Genomic DNA, 6,000 nt, shown 5'->3' on the forward strand with positions numbered 1-6,000 from the left:
GGCAAGTGACTGGTTGGCGGTGGTAGGAAAGTCGCCACCAAGGAATACGTCCGACGGCACACAAAAGGGCGGCAGTAAGTGGGAGAAACCATGAGAGAAAGAACTTCAAACCATGAGTGCCGTACAATGGTAGCATCAACAAACATGAACACGACGGAAGACACCGCCCAGTGTCAAGGGAAACCCAGCTTTAGAGACCTCAGAACTTTACTTTAGAACTTAAGAGACAGTCATCAGATATTCGATGTCTTCTAGCCCGCCCCTGAGGAAAAACCTCCGATAATCAAGCGCAGCGCCCCACCAAACAAAGTCAGGCGCATCCTTCAAAGGGTCACCAGGTCCTTTCAGAGCGTCGCCAGGTTCCTTCAGAGCGTCGCCAGGTCCCGCGTGCCGCACGCCCAGCCCACGGGCCGCGTCCACAGGCCCCAGACCCGTGACCGGCGCCGCCACCGGCGCCTGGTGGTCCGACCACGGCCGGACACCGGTCAGGCGCGCCCAGCGACGGAGCGCAGGCTGACACGGAATCCGCCGGCGCGCAGGCCGGGTACCGCACGGCCGGCGGGCGGTGCGCGGACACGGTTACGTCCGTTAACACGCCGTGACAGAGGTGGCCCGCCTGCGTGTCACGCCGTCCATTGTGAGAGGGACACCTCGGCGTCGTCCGGCGCTGCATTATGCAGACTAATCGCCCGTGCAAATGGCAGCGACAGCGTGGAACATTGACAAAAAAGTAATACGTGCAGTCACAGTTCAGGGGCATTGGCATAAGCCGCCAACGTCCTGGCGAGGAATGATGCTGCTTAGTGAAGAACATTAGCTTCGTTCTAAATGTGTCAAAAAGGTAATGAACTCGTGCGGATGTGCAGTGTGACGTTGTCACGAGCTCAGGCGATGCTTCTAGCTTCCCTCCTGAATTCCGATGCGGAGCAGTGGAGCAAGCTGATAAGAAATTCCCAAAAGCATTTAAACGCGAAAGTTTCCTTGCACCCGCAGTAGCATGCAAGCACAAAGGTGGATGTGAGGAATGGAGGGGAAATATTTGCTTCATCTGTATATGTCTGATGAAGACTTATGGCCAGATATATCGCGTTTTTGTGTGCACTTGTTCAAGCTATTGTGAGTAAAACGCTACATTTATCCTCGCATTTATCACCAGACAGAATGCAAAGACTGGCCATACATGTTGCTCCGTCTTTAGTTAACAAGTGGAAACGATGCAACTCGTCTTGCCAGCGCTGGAGTGTTGAGAGCCCTGTGGGGCTCACACGCGAGCTGCCTGAGAACCGCCGGCCTGGACAGCTGCTGCCTGAGAGGCGCCGGCCTGGACAGCTGCTGACCGTCATCGCCACGGTCAGCTGATGTCGCTGCCGTCGGTTCGAGAGGCGTTCCGCCCCCGCCCGGAGGCTCCGGAGGCGTCAGCCGGGCTGCCCGGCGCCGCTGCTGCCGTGGGGCCCCGCTCCCGTCCGGAGGCTTCGTCTTTTGCCGGCGTGGAACCCACCCTTGTCCGGAGGTTCCGAAGGCATCAGCCGGGCTGCCCGGCGCCGCTGCTGCCGTGGGACCCGCCCCCGTTCGGGGGCTCCGTCTACTGCTGCCGTGGGACCCGCCACCCGCTCCGCGCCACTGCGCCGATTTGTGCGCCGATCACTTGCATGAACTGTTGTGCACTGTGGCATGGTCGTGACACTGTATATCTTCTGCCGCTCTGTGCCTGTGCTTCAGCTTTCCTTCAACAGGGCCGTGCGTGCGTCGTCCCAGACTAACAGTTGACTAACGCCCTTTGCAACGCCAGCTATGCTCTATTATGCTGTTTGTCCTTTAGTTCTCCTGGAATAGTTACGTCCTTAAATGAAACCGTGTTTACGTTCTACGCCAACTGTGTCGTTAGTGAATACTGGAACCACTCAAGGAGAATACGGGGCCAGCGATCGACATGTGTCAGCACAGTCAACTGCCGAGGCTACCACCGCCCAGCACCGCCGCGTGGTGGGCGGCAGCGGTCGCCCTGGCGCGTCAGCACTGACCTCCGTCTTGTAGCCGGCCGGGTTCAGCATGCCCAGCTCCTGGATGGTGACGGACACCTGGCTGGGCGTGCCGTCCACGCGCCGGTTGAAGAACACGATGGCGTACGAGTAGAAGTCGCCCACCACGGGCGTGATGGGCCGCGCCCAGATCTCGATGCCCTTGTCCTGCGGGAGCGACGGACGGCGGTCAGCTGAGCGCGTTCAGCGAGCGGCACACAGGCGCAGCCAGCCAAGCTCGGCCCGGACAAGCGGCGGGGCGTCTCCCAGTCCCATCACGCGCTCGTGGCGGGCGGCCGCCGCACCCCGCTGCCCGACCCGAACCACGCCGGGAGCATCCGCGGCCGGTGCTCTCCAGAGGAGCGCGGACGCCCGCCGGCAGGGCGTCCAGCCGTGTTTACCCATCGACCCCCGGCAGGCGGTGGTGCTCTCCAGAGGAGCGCAGACGCCCGCCGGCAGGGTATCCAGCCGTGTTTACCCATCGACCCCGGCAGGCGGTGGTGCTCTCCAGAGGAGCGCAGACGCCCGCCGGCAGGGTATCCAGCCGTGTTTACCCATCGACCCCGGCAGGCGGCGGTGCTCTCCAGAGGAGCGCAGACGCCCGCCGACAGGGCGTCCAGCCGTGTTTACCCATCGACCCCGGCAGGCGGTGGTGCTCTCCAGAGGAGCGCAGACGCCCACCGGCAGGGTGTCCAGCCGTGTTTACCCATCGACCCCGGCAGGCGGCCGTGCTCTCCAGAGGAGCGCAGACGCCCACCGGCAGGGTGTCCAGCCGTGTTTACCCATCGACCCCGGCAGGCGGCCGTGCTCTCCAGAGGAGCGCAGACGCCCGCCGACAGGGCGTCCAGCCGTGTTTGCCCATCGACCCTGGCCGGCGGCGACGTTCGCCGCTGGCCGACCCGTCCTCACACTCCTCGCGCGCGCCGCTGGCCGCCGGGCATCGATTGGTGTCACGCCGGCCGCGGGCCGCGCGTTATCGGGCGGCCGCGATGGGTCGCCGTGGGACGGCCTCCCCAGAGACGATGTCGGCCGGTAATGCACACGCCCGCTGCACGCGGCGCATGCAGTTTTGCGCCGATTGCTAGCTGATGGTGGCTAGTTAAGACGTGGCGAAGCTCGCCGGCCCGGAACCGTCTGCTTATGAGGTCAGGACTTAAGTTACTACGGGGTTTGCCTGATGCGCTTCAAGGTGTAGAATAGTATTGATTATGTAGCATAGCACGACGGGCGTAAGCTATCGTCAAAAGCGTCCCGAAATTCCGCCGTCGTCCCGATGACATCAACAGCAAGGCTGTGCGCCTCTTTGGCGAGCACGGAGCATAGGCACAAAGAGTACAAAAAAGTCTTAAATTCATATGGCGACAGGGCAATAGCGAGCTGCTCCTCAAACAATGAAAAAGCAGTTCAGCCAAACGATCGAATGCGCGGGTACAATGTCAGGAAGCCTTCCGTTGGAGCTTGCTCTCCCCAAACTACCCTCAATAATTACGTCTTGTTGGTTCGAACACAGTAGCTTTGCCAACGGGTTTCTCAAATAAAGGCTTTTGCACGGCACAGTAATTTCGACGCTGAGCGAGCCACAGCAAAAAAGGCCACCACGAGCCAGGAGTGGGTACATCGAACGACATCAATACGATCGATGTCAAATGGGCCGAAAATTGGTACATTACTGTCATGTGACTCGCGCCATTGAACCTGAACTCGTTCGGCAAAACATGTTGACGAAGAGTGAAAAATCATTGGGCGATGATGGTAGTGTTTCGATTGAACCCCATCTGTGGCTGCTGAAAAATGCGCAGACACCCTACTTTGAGGGCTATTGCAAGTGAATTAATGATTTCCTTAGTTACTGTCACAGAACAACCGCAATTGAGGACAAACAACAGTTGTCAAAGACCAGTCGGAAACTTCGGGGCAGCAATGTCCGTCTCATCGCCGCCTGTGGAGCCTCACTGATTATTCAGCTCACATATGATCTAGGCCGCCAGCTGACTACGCCAATGCGCATCCGCTCAAAGCAAACGACGCTCTTCAAAAACCCTCGTAAGAAGCAGCAAAGCCTCAAGGATCTGCCGCGTGTGGCTCAATGTCAATACACTAGTTGAGACTGACCAGCCGCTGTGCGCATAGTTCAATGCCCCGGGTCGTGGCTGCATGGCTAACAGCCCACGCGCGTTGACAACTTCAACGACTCAGGCCATAAAGGCCGCTCAGTTAGGGGTGTTTGCCCCCCCAGTGGGCAAGGGGATCACGCTGAAACACGGCATAGGTTCAAGAAAGAAGTTGCTTCAACAAGGCAGCCACACGGGCAAAGTATCCCAGCCACACTTTTCATTCCAGGTTCCGTGCGACCAGCCGGGCAAGAATGCGGGCACGTGTAGTTCAGACTCCCTTCCACTCCCCCCTCCCTCCCCCCGCACCAGATCTGCACGAACCACTGACAGATCGTTCGGGAACTGGTTGCAAATTAAACTATCACTTACGAAATCACGAGATTCTTCCAGGGTGACGCTGACAGGAAACAAATTGCACGCGGGATATCCTAAACGCGAGATTTGTTTCTCTGATCAAAACTCCAAAGTGGTGCTGAGAATCGAATGCAAAATACTGGAAAATGTGCACAATAAGCTTGCACATATCGTTTGACCCACGCCATTTCCTTCTACACAAAGTTTCTACACTCCGATAAGACGGTTTTCTAAGCGCACTGACTACCCGGCTCACGAGGAAACGAACAGAAGTTCTTAGAACATGTCTTCCCATGGTGCTTCTAGTGACTGACCGGTCACTGGACTTTGGGCGAATAATTAGGACTACAGCTACAAAGATGGAATAAGCGTACAGCAAGCCTGGAATGAGTTTGACACAACTTACGCAGTTTCTACGCTTCAAGAAATTATAAAACCCGGGATAACAGCAACATTAACCGATGGCACCTTGCAGATAGTGTCCAAGATAGTGAATATACACGACCTGTGAACACCTGCCAACACGTGCGATAAAACTGAGATATTATCATCGTGCTTTTGTTTCCTACGGCCACTTTCGTCATCTTGATATCGCTCATTCGCCAAAATGAATGAGCTGGGGCCTATTCTTTCAATGAAATTAGGCTTCCTTCCTTAAGGATGTCGTTTATTGCGTACTGATTACCGGCTTTACGGAAACGAATAGAAGAATATAGACATACATTCCCCGGGTGCCGCCCATGACTGACCAAGGTCATTGGTCTTCTTCCGTTGTATAATTAGGACTACGGCTACAAAGACGGAATAAGCATACATCAAACTTGGAATGAGTTTTGGACACAAGCTCGTCCTAAGTCACCAAGTTGCAAGACATCAGAGTTTGAGCCTGTTAAAAACCGCACGGGAGAGCTTCTTTTAATTGCCTCCTCCACCCTCCCCGGCACTCCGACCCGGGGGCAGGGTTAACACGTCACTGGTGACGTGTTTCAGAGCCGACCGCTACATGGTATTGCATCCATTGCACAACTTAGCCACTTTTGCTTCATTTAATAACACCATTCAGCGACATAGTCATTCAACACCGGTTACCGCGTTTTCAAATGTGGCGAATTCGACGCAACTTCCATGCATGCGTACACATGTCGTTGACTACATGGTCTTAGCAGCGTGCCAACCGGGTATTATTGTGGCGCTTGCTTGCGTGCGTCGTAACATTACCTGACATATATCCAGCGGCATGCGTCATCAAACAACCGAGCCAGCTGGAAATTGCGTGGGTAAAATGACTTCATTAATATCAACCCAGAACAGTCGGTCGTTGGGCACCGTACCGTCTCTCGGCCAGCAAGCTGATAAAACCATACTGAGCGGGCGACAGACGACTCCCGTTCAGAAGCGCGCGGCTCGTCTCGGGTGACCCGCCGCGGCCACCGCGGCCCTAGCCAGCCACGAGCCACACCTGTTGGATCCCCTCATTACGAAGAAACGACGTTGGCCGGCGACGGGAATCGATA

Source organism: Pollicipes pollicipes, unplaced genomic scaffold (assembly GCF_011947565.3).
Source record: "Pollicipes pollicipes isolate AB1234 unplaced genomic scaffold, Ppol_2.1 Scaffold_3099;HRSCAF=3633_pilon_pilon_pilon, whole genome shotgun sequence".
Lineage (NCBI taxonomy): Eukaryota > Metazoa > Arthropoda > Thecostraca > Pollicipedomorpha > Pollicipedidae > Pollicipes > Pollicipes pollicipes.